At 35.0% G+C, this 12,050-nt stretch overlaps 1 protein-coding gene across 5 annotated transcripts in view; it reads right to left on the bottom strand.

Moving 5' to 3' along the window:
• The window catches only part of PIWIL4 (piwi like RNA-mediated gene silencing 4), a 319,725-nt gene that overhangs the window by 254,697 nt on the left and 52,978 nt on the right, over positions 1-12,050 (bottom strand). The window contains exon 1 of one of the 5 annotated variants that reach the window (XM_056561502.1): positions 3,436-3,486. The exons of the other annotated variants lie outside the window; for them this stretch is intronic. The gene's annotated coding sequence lies outside the window, so the exon portion shown is untranslated. Of the gene's footprint in view, positions 1-3,435; positions 3,487-12,050 lie in introns of those variants that run through there. 5 annotated transcript variants of the gene reach the window in all.

Genomic DNA, 12,050 nt, shown 5'->3' with positions numbered 1-12,050 from the left:
ATCACTCTGTATGGACTGTCTATCACTCTGTATGGACTGTCTATCACACTGTAAGGACTGTCTATCACTCTGTATGGACTGTCTATCACTCTGTATGGACTGTCTATCACACTGTAAGTACTGTCTATCACTCTGTATGGACTGTCTATCACTCTGTATGGACTGTCTATCACACTGTAAGGACTGTCTATCACTCTGTATAGACTGTCTATCACTCTGTATGGACTGTCTATCACTCTGTATGGACTGTCTATCACTCTGTATGGACTGTCTATCACACTGTAAGTACTGTCTATCACCCTTTATGGACTGTCTATCACTCTGTATGGACTGTCTATCACCTGTATGGACAGTTTATTATCTGTACGGAGTGTCTCTCCTTACGGACTGTCTATCACCAGTAGAACTGTCTTTCAGACTGTATGGACTGTCCTTCACTTTGAACAGACCTTCTATCACTCTGTACGGACTGTCTATTATTCTGTATGGACTGTCTATCACTCTGTACAGACTGTCTATCACACTGTAAGTACTGTCTATCACTCTGTATGGACTGTCTATTACTCTGTATGGACTGTCTATTACTCTGTATGGACTGTCTATCACACTGTAAGTACTGTCTATCACCCTGTATGGACTGTCTATCACTCTGTATAGACTGTCTATCACCCTGTATGGACTGTCTATCACCCTGTATGGACTGTCTATCACTCTGTAAGTACTGTCTATCACCCTGTATGGACTGTCTATCACTCTGTATAGACTGTCTATCACTCTGTATAGACTGTCTATCACCCTGTATGGACTGCCTATCACTCTGTATAGACTGTCTATCACTCTGTATAGACTGTCTATCACTCTGTATAGACTGTCTATCACACTGTAAGTACTGTCTATCACCCTGTACGTACTGTCTATCACTCTGTATGGACTGTCTATCACTCTGTATAGACTGTCTATCACTCTGCATGGACTGTCTATCACCCTGTATGGACTGTCTATCACTCTGTAAGTACTGTCTATCACCCTGTATGGACTGTCTATCACTCTGTATAGACTGTCTATCACTCTGTATAGACTGTCTATCACTCTATATAGACTGTCTATCACACTGTAAGTACTGTCTATCACCCTGTACGGACTGTCTATCACCCTGTATGGACTGTCTATCACTCTGTAAGTACTGTCTATCACCCTGTATGGACTGTCTATCACCCTGTATAGACTGTCTATCACCCTGTATGGACTGTCTATCACTCTGTATAGACTGTCTATCACCCTGTACGGACTGTCTATCACCCTGTATAGACTGTCTATCACTCTGTATAGACTGTCTATCACTCTGTATGGACTGTCTATCACTCTGTATAGACTGTCTATCACCCTGTACGGACTGTCTATCACCCTGTATAGACTGTCTATCACTCTGTATAGACTGTCTATCACTCTGTATAGACTGTCTATCACTCTGTAAGGACTGTCTATCACCCTGGGTGGACCATCTATCAGTCTGAATAGACTCCTGTACTTTTATGCTCCTCATTTTACTTCATGTGACTTTAGTGTGCAAAAAATACATCCAAAAAACAGCAGGTAGGTACTTGTAATTCCTGCTGCATAAGCTTTGTGCTAGTGGAAGCGCGCCCTGCTACACCACAACCTGACCAAGGCAGTAAACATCACAGCGTTTATTTTACAATTCTAATGACAGCATAGTGCTATACTTTTTGTTTTGCTTTAAAAAATAAATAAATAATAAAAAAAATAAATAAAATATAAACAAATATATATATATCACTTTTTTATTTTTATGCCTACGGAGCTGTGTTAATTATTTTGTGCTGCGATCTGTAGCTTTTAATCTGTACTTTTGCATAGACCTGACTTTTTGATCACTTTCTATGACATTTTTCCTAGTTTGTGATGTGACCAAAATACACCAATTTTATATATTTTCATAAAGAAGACAATTTTGCGCACAGTGATACGAAATATGTTAACCACTTGGGCCTCCTGTGATTACATGACTCAAAACAGTCAGGGACATGCACACACTTTAAAAAAAAAAATATATATATTTTTTACGTTTGTAATTTTTTTTCAAATGTTCAATTAATTAATTTTTTTACATAAATTACCGTATATATATTTATAATGTTAATTTCTTTCTTTTCTTATTTTTTTTTTTTTTTTTTTTTTACCTTTTAGGCTGTTTTCACACGATATAATTTCTCCATTTTAAAGACCCTTTAAGGAAACCCTTAAAACCGGCATTTAAACGGCCTTTACAAAGTCCCAGTCAAGTCTATGGGATTTTGTGATTAGCCGTGATGACCCGTTAATGACCCGTTATGAACAACGGACGTTATTTTGTGACCAGAGAAAAATTAGTGCATGTACCGTTTTTTTCTCCCGTCACAAAATAACGTCCGTTATTCATAACGGGTCATCACGGCTAATCACAAAATCCCATTGACTTGACTGGGATTTTGCAACGGCCGTTTCCTTAGGGTTTCCTTAACGGAACATTATAACGGGTCTTTAGAGCGGAGAAATTATATAGTGTGAAAGCAGCTATATATATATATTATTTATTAATATTTTTTTTTACACTTGTACATTTTTTTCTTTTTTTAATTATTTTTCTTTATTTTTTACTTTATTAATATATATTCATGCACACATATATAAATATACATTTTTTGCTTAATTTTTTGTTAAACTTTTTTTATACTATAAATATTAAAATTTTTATTTTTTTTAAAATTATTTTTTCTTTACTTTTTACTTTATTTATACATATTCATACACACATAAATATTTAAATTGTTTTGCTTAATTTTTTGTTTACATTTTTTTATATTATAAATATTAATATATATATACATACATACATACATACATAAAAAAATCTATATATGGAATAGTAATTTTTTTTATTTACATTTTTTTATTGCAATTATATATATATAAACATTTTCTATGTGCTCATATATAGATGACTGATATAACTGATCTAATGGTACCAGCCCATCTGTATAGAGTCCAGTGTTTCCCAACCACGGTGCCTCCAGCTGTTTCAAAACTACAACTCCCAGCATGCCCGGACAGCTGGGAGTTGTAGTTTTGCAACAGCTGGAGGCATGCAGTTTGTAAAACACTGCCCTAGCAGATCATGAGCATCTATTATCCTAAATAACATGTTACCCCTTCCTGCATGGCATCCATTACTAATGCGCCACACATTGTACAATACGGTAAAATAATAAGAAAAAGATAAGGAAAATTTTTGCATTTCCCACTCAAAGTGTATGAAAACCCCCCAAAGCAGCTTCCATTAAGGGTAATAATAATACCAACAATGCATTCAATGAAATGTGAAGGTGAGGAAACACTACAAGTCCCAGCATACCCAGCAGCAGGGCCAGGCCTCACCTCTACTCCATACAGGTATACACAGCAGTGATATGGCTGAGCTCTACATACTATATACTACACCGGGGTACAGGAGAGTAATAGTCCTATAATGTACAGGAGAGTAATAGTCCTATAATGTACAGGAGTGTAACAGTCCTATAATGTACAGCAGTGTAATAGTCCTATAATGTACAGGAGAGTAATAGTCCTATAATGAAAAGGAGAGTAATAATCCTATAATGTACAGGAGAGTAATAGTCCTATAATGTACAGGAGAGTAATAGTCCTATAATGTACAGGAGTGTAATAGTCCTATAATGTACAGGAGAGTAACAGTCCTATAATGTACAGGAGAGTAATAGTCCTATAATGTACAGGAGTGTAACAGTCCTATAATGTACAGGAGAGTAATAGTCCTATAATGTACAGGAGAGTAATAGTCCTATAATGTACAGGAGTGTAATAGTCCTATAATGTACAGCAGTGTAATAGTCCTATAATGTACAGGAGAGTAATAGTCCTATAATGTACAGGAGAGTAATAGTCCTATAATGTACAGGAGAGTAATAGTCCTATAATGTACAGGAGAGTAATAGTCCTATAATGTACAGGAGTGTAATAGTCCTATAATGTACAGGAGAGTAATAGTCCTATAATGTACAGGAGTGTAATAGTTCTATAATGTACAGGAGTGTAATAGTCCTATAGTGTACAGGAGAGTAATAGTCCTATAATGTACAGGAGAGTAATAGTCCTATAATGTACAGGAGAGTAATAGTCCTATAATGTACAGCAGTGTAATAGTCCTATAATGTACAGCAGTGTAATAGTCCTATAATGTACAGCAGTGTAATAGTCCTATAATGTACAGGAGTGTAATAGTCCTATAATGTACAGCAGTGTAATAGTCCTATAATGTACAGCAGTGTAACAGTCCTATAATGTACAGGAGAGTAATAGTCCTATAATGTACAGGAGTATAATAGTCCTATAATGTACAGGAGAGTAATAGTCCTATAATGTACAGGAGTGTAATAGTCCTATAATGTACAGGAGTATAATAGTCCTATAATGTACAGCAGTGTAATAGTCCTATAATGTACAGCAGTGTAACAGTCCTATAATGTACAGGAGAGTAATAGTCCTATAATGTACAGGAGTATAATAGTCCTATAATGTACAGGAGAGTAATAGTCCTATAATGTACAGGAGTGTAATAGTCCTATAATGTACAGGAGTATAATAGTCCTATAATGTACAGGAGTGTAATAGTCCTATAATGTACAGGAGTGTAATAGTCCTATAATGTACAGCAGTGTAATAGTCCTATAATGTACAGGAGTGTAATAGTCCTATAATGTACAGGAGTGTAATAGTCCTATAATGTACAGGAGTGTAATAGTCCTATAATGTACAGGAGTGTAATAGTCCTATAATGTACAGCAGTGTAATAGTCCTATAATGTACAGGAGAATAATAGTCCTATAAGGTACAGGAGAGTAACAGTCCTATAATGTACAGGAGTGTAATAGTCCTATAATGTACAGGAGTGTAATAGTCCTATAATGTACAGGAGAGTAATAGTCCTATAATGTACAGGAGTGTAATAGTCCTATAATGTACAGGAGAGTAATAGTCCTATAATGTACAGGAGTGTAATAGTCCTATAATGTACAGTAGTGTAATAGTCCTATAATGTACAGGAGAGTAATAGTCATATAATGTACAGGAGAGTAATAGTCCTATAATGTACAGGAGTGTAATAGTCCTATAATGTACAGGAGAGTAATAGTCCTATAATGTACAGGAGTGTAATAGTCCTATAATGTACAATAGTGTAATAGTCCTATAATGTACAGGAGAGTAATAGTCCTATAATGTACAGGAGAGTAATAGTCCTATAATGTACAGGAGAGTAATAGTCCTATAATGTACAGGAGTGTAATAGTCCTATAATATACAGGAGAGTAATGGTCCTATAATGTACAGCAGTGTAATAGTCCTATAATGTACAGGAGAGTAATAGTCCTATAATGTACAGGAGAGTAATGGTCCTATAATGTACAGGAGAGTAATGGTCCTATAATGTACAGGAGTGTAATAGTCCTATAATGTACAGGAGTGTAATAGTCCTATAATGTACAGGAGTGTAATAGTCCTATAATGTACAGCAGTGTAATAGTCCTATAATGTACAGGAGAGTAATAGTCCTATAATGTACAGGAGAGTAATAGTCCTATAATGTACAGGAGAGTAATAGTCCTATAATGTACAGCAGTGTAATAGTCCTATAATGTACAGGAGAGTAATAGTCCTATAATGTACAGGAGAGTAATAGTCCTATAATGTACAGGAGTGTAATAGTCCTATAATGTACAGGAGAGTAATAGTCCTATAATGTACAGGAGAGTAATAGTCCTATAATGTACAGGAGTGTAATAGTCCTATAATGTACAGGAGAGTAATAGTCCTATAATGTACAGCAGTGTAATAGTCCTATAATGTACAGGAGAGTAACAGTCCTATAATGTACAGGAGAGTAATAGTCCTATAATGTACAAGAGAGTAATAGTCCTATAATGTACAGGAGTGTAATAGTCCTATAATGTACAGGAGAGTAATAGTCCTATAATGTACAGGAGAGTAATAGTCCTATAATGTACAGGAGTGTAATAGTCCTATAATGTACAGGATTGTAATAGTCCTATAATGTACAGGAGAGTAATAGCCCTATAATGTACAGGAGTGTAATAGTCCTATAATGTACAGGAGAGTAATAGTCCTATAATGTACAGGAGTGTAATAGTCCTATAATGTACAGGAGAGTAATAGTCCTATAATGTACAGGAGTGTAATAGTCCTATAATGTACAGGAGTGTAATAGTCCTATAATGTACAGGAGAGTAATAGTCCTATAATGTACAGGAGTGTAATAGTCCTATAATGTACAGGAGAGTAATAGTCCTATAATGTACAGGAGTGTAATAGTCCTATAATGTACAGGAGTGTAATAGTCCTATAATGTACAGCAGTGTAATAGTCCTATAATGTACAGGAGTGTAATAGTCCTATAATGCACAGGAGTATAATAGTCCTATAATGTACAGGAGAGTAATAGTCCTATAATGTACAGGAGAGTAATAGTCCTATAATGTACAGGAGTGTAATAGTCCTATAATGTACAGGAGAGTAATAGTCCTATAATGTACAGGAGAGTAATAGTCCTATAATGTACAGGAGAGTAATAGTCCTATAATGTACAGGAGTGTAATAGTCCTATAATGTACAGTAGTGTAATAGTCCTACAATGTACAGGAGAGTAAAAGTCCTATAATGTACAGGAGTGTAATAGTCCTATAATGTACAGGAGTGTAATAGTCCTATAATGTACAGGAGAGTAATAGTCCTATAATGTACAGGAGTGTAATAGTCCTATAATATACAGGAGAGTAATAGTCCTATAATGTACAGCAGTGTAATAGTCCTATAATGTACAGGGGAGTAATAGTCCTATAATGTACAGGAGAGTAATAGTCCTATAATGTACAGGAGAGTAATGGTCCTATAATGTACAGGAGAGTAATAGTCCTATAATGTACAGGAGTGTAATAGTCCTATAATGTACAGCAGTGTAATAGTCCTATAATGTACAGCAGTGTAATAGTCCTATAATGTACAGCAGTGTAATAGTCCTATAATGTACAGGAGTGTAATAGTCCTATAATGTACAGCAGTGTAATAGTCCTATAATGTACAGCAGTGTAACAGTCCTATAATGTACAGGAGAGTAATAGTCCTATAATGTACAGGAGTATAATAGTCCTATAATGTACAGGAGAGTAATAGTCCTATAATGTACAGCAGTGTAATAGTCCTATAATGTACAGGAGAGTAATAGTCCTATCATGTACAGGAGAGTAATAGTCCTATAATGTACAGGAGAGTAATAGTCCTATAATGTACAGCAGTGTAATAGTCCTATAATGTACAGGAGTGTAATAGTCCTATGATGTACAGGAGTGTAATAGTCCTATAATGTACAGGAGTGTAATAGTCCTATAATGTACAGGAGTGTAATAGTCCTATAATGTACAGGAGTGTAATAGTCCTATAATGTACAGCAGTGTAATAGTCCTATAATGTACAGGAGTGTAATAGTCCTATAATGTACAGGAGTGTAATAGTCCTATAATATACAGGAGTGTAATAGTTCTATAATGTACAGGAGTGTAATAGTCCTATAATGTACAGGAGAGTAATAGTCCTATAATGTACAGGAGTGTAATAGTCCTATAATGTACAGCAAAGTAATAGTCCTATAATGTACAGGAGAGTAATAGTCCTATAATGTACAGGAGTGTAATAGTCCTATAATGTACAGGAGGGTAATAGTCCTATAATGTACAGGAGTGTAATAGTCCTATAATGTACAGTAGTGTAATAGTCCTATAATGTACAGGAGAGTAATAGTCCTATAATGTACAGGAGAGTAATAGTCCTATAATGTACAGGAGTGTAATAGTCCTATAATGTACAGGAGAGTAATAGTCCTATAATGTACAGGAGTGTAATAGTCCTATAATGTACAGGAGAGTAATAGTCCTATAATGTACAGGAGTGTAATAGTCCTATAATGTACAGGAGAGTAATAGTCCTATAATGTACAGGAGTGTAATAGTCCTATAATGTACAGTAGTGTAATAGTCCTATAATGTACAGGAGAGTAATAGTCCTATAATGTACAGGAGAGTAATAGTCCTATAATGTACAGGAGTGTAATAGTCCTATAATGTACAGGAGAGTAATAGTCCTATAATGTACAGGAGTGTAATAGTCCTATAATGTACAGTAGTGTAATAGTCCTATAATGTACAGGAGAGTAATAGTCCTATAATGTACAGGAGTGTAATAGTCCTATAATGTACAGGAGAGTAATAGTCCTATAATGTACAGGAGTGTAATAGTCCTATAATATACAGGAGAGTAATAGTCCTATAATGTACAGCAGTGTAATAGTCCTATAATGTACAGGAGAGTAATAGTCCTATAATGTACAGCAGTGTAATAGTCCTATAATGTACAGGAGAGTAATAGTCCTATAATGTACAGGAGAGTAATGGTCCTATAATGTACAGGAGTGTAATAGTCCTATAATGTACAGGAGAGTAATAGTCCTATAATGTACAGGAGTGTAATAGTCCTATAATGTACAGTAGTGTAATAGTCCTATAATGTACAGGAGAGTAATAGTCCTATAATGTACAGGAGAGTAATAGTCCTATAATGTACAGGAGTGTAATAGTCCTATAATGTACAGGAGAGTAATAGTCCTATAATGTACAGGAGTGTAATAGTCCTATAATGTACAGTAGTGTAATAGTCCTATAATGTACAGGAGAGTAATAGTCCTATAATGTACAGGAGAGTAATGGTCCTATAATGTACAGGAGTGTAATAGTCCTATAATGTACAGGAGTGTAATAGTCCTATAATGTACAGGAGTGTAATAGTCCTATAATGTACAGCAGTGTAATAGTCCTATAATGTACAGGAGAGTAATAGCCCTATAATGTACAGGAGTGTAATAGTCCTATAATGTACAGGAGTGTAATAGTCCTATAATGTACAGCAGTGTAATAGTCCTATAATGTACAGGAGAGTAATAGTCCTATAATGTACAGGAGAGTAATAGTCCTATAATGTACAGGAGTGTAATAGTCCTATAATGTACAGGAGTGTAATAGTCCTATAATGTACAGCAGTGTAATAGTCCTATAATGTACAGCAGTGTAACAGTCCTTTAATGTACAGGAGAGTAATAGTCCTATAATGTACAGGAGAGTAATAGTCCTATAATGTACAGGAGTATAATAGTCCTATAATGTACAGGAGAGTAATAGTCCTATAATGTACAGCAGTGTAATAGTCCTATAATGTACAGGAGAGTAATAGTCCTATAATGTACAGCAGTGTAATAGTCCTATAATGTACAGGAGTGTAATAGTCCTATAATGTACAGGAGAGTAATAGTCCTATAATGTACAGGAGAGTAATAGTCCTATAATGTACAGGAGTATAATAGTCCTATAATGTACAGGAGAGTAATAGTCCTATAATGTACAGCAGTGTAATAGTCCTATAATGTACAGGAGAGTAATAGTCCTATAATGTACAGGAGTGTAATAGTCCTATAATGTACAGGAGAGTAATAGTCCTATAATGTACAGGAGTGTAATAGTCCTATAATGTACAGGAGTGTAATAGTCCTATAATGTACAGGAGTGTAATAGTCCTATAATGTACAGGAGTGTAATAGTCCTATAATGTACAGGAGTGTAATAGTCCTATAATGTACAGGAGTGTAATAGTCCTATAATGTACAGGAGTGTAATAGTCCTATAATGTACAGGAGTGTAATAGTCCTATAATGTACAGGAGTGTAATAGTCCTATAATGTACAGGAGAGTAATAGTCCTATAATGTACAGGAGAGTAATAGTCCTATAATGTACAGGAGTGTAATAGTCCTATAATGTACAGCAGTGTAATAGTCCTATAATGTACAGGAGTGTAATAGTCCTATAATGTACAGGAGTGTAATAGTCCTATAATGTACAGGAGTGTAATAGTCCTATAATGTACAGTAGTGTAATAGTCCTATAATGTACAGGAGAGTAATAGTCCTATAATGTACAGGAGTGTAATAGTCCTATAATGTACAGCAGTGTAATAGTCCTATAATGTACAGCAGTGTAACAGTCCTTTAATGTACAGGAGAGTAATAGTCCTATAATGTACAGGAGAGTAATAGTCCTATAATGTACAGGAGTATAATAGTCCTATAATGTACAGGAGAGTAATAGTCCTATAATGTACAGCAGTGTAATAGTCCTATAATGTACAGGAGAGTAATAGTCCTATAATGTACAGGAGTGTAATAGTCCTATAATGTACAGGAGTGTAATAGTCATATAATGTACAGGAGTGTAATAGTCCTATAATGTACAGGAGTGTAATAGTCCTATAATGTACAGGAGAGTAATAGTCCTATAATGTACAGGAGAGTAATAGTCCTATAATGTACAGGAGTGTAATAGTCCTATAATGTACAGCAGTGTAATAGTCCTATAATGTACAGGAGTGTAATAGTCCTATAATGTACAGGAGTGTAATAGTCCTATAATGTACAGGAGTGTAATAGTCCTATAATGTACAGTAGTGTAATAGTCCTATAATGTACAGGAGAGTAATAGTCCTATAATGTACAGGAGTGTAATAGTCCTATAATGTACAGCAGTGTAATAGTCCTATAATGTACAGCAGTGTAACAGTCCTTTAATGTACAGGAGAGTAACAGTCCTATAATGTACAGGAGTATAATAGTCCTATAATGTACAGGAGAGTAATAGTCCTATAATGTACAGCAGTGTAATAGTCCTATAATGTACAGGAGTGTAATAGTCCTATAATGTACAGGAGAGTAATAGTCCTATAATGTACAGGAGAGTAATAGTCCTATAATGTACAGGAGTATAATAGTCCTATAATGTACAGGAGAGTAATAGTCCTATAATGTACAGCAGTGTAATAGTCCTATAATGTACAGGAGAGTAATAGTCCTATAATGTACAGGAGTGTAATAGTCCTATAATGTACAGGAGAGTAATAGTCCCATAATGTACAGGAGTGTAATAGTCCTATAATGTACAGGAGTGTAATAGTCCTATAATGTACAGGAGTGTAATAGTCCTATAATGTACAGGAGTGTAATAGTCCTATAATGTACAGGAGTGTAATAGTCCTATAATGTACAGGAGTGTAATAGTCCTATAATGTACAGGAGTGTAATAGTCCTATAATGTACAGGAGAATAATAGTCCTATAATGTACAGGAGAGTAATAGTCCTATAATGTACAGGAGTGTAATAGTCCTATAATGTACAGCAGTGTAATAGTCCTATAATGTACAGGAGAGTAATAGTCCTATAATGTACAGGAGTGTAATAGTCCTATAATGTACAGGAGAGTAATAGTCCTATAATGTACAGGAGTGTAATAGTCCTATAATGTACAGGAGTGTAATAGTCCTATAATGTACAGGAGTATAATAGTCCTATAATGTACAGGAGAGTAATAGTCCTATAATGTACAGCAGTGTAATAGTCCTATAATGTACAGGAGAGTAATAGTCCTATAATGTACAGGAGTGTAATAGTCCTATAATGTACAGGAGAGTAATAGTCCCATAATGTACAGGAGTGTAATAGTCCTATAATGTACAGGAGTGTAATAGTCCTATAATGTACAGGAGTGTAATAGTCCTATAATGTACAGGAGTGTAATAGTCCTATAATGTACAGGAGTGTAATAGTCCTATAATGTACAGGAGTGTAATAGTCCTATAATGTACAGGAGTGTAATAGTCCTATAATGTACAGGAGAATAATAGTCCTATAATGTACAGGAGAGTAATAGTCCTATAATGTACAGGAGTGTAATAGTCCTATAATGTACAGCAGTGTAATAGTCCTATAATGTACAGGAGAGTAATAGTCCTATAATGTACAGGAGTGTAATAGTCCTATAATGTACAGGAGAGTAATAGTCCTATAATGTACAGGAGTGTAATAGTCC

Source organism: Hyla sarda, chromosome 2 (genome assembly GCF_029499605.1).
Source record: "Hyla sarda isolate aHylSar1 chromosome 2, aHylSar1.hap1, whole genome shotgun sequence".
NCBI lineage: Eukaryota > Metazoa > Chordata > Amphibia > Anura > Hylidae > Hyla > Hyla sarda.
Note: the sequence above shows the minus strand (reverse complement) of the source record. Positions and strands in the feature narration are given on the sequence as shown.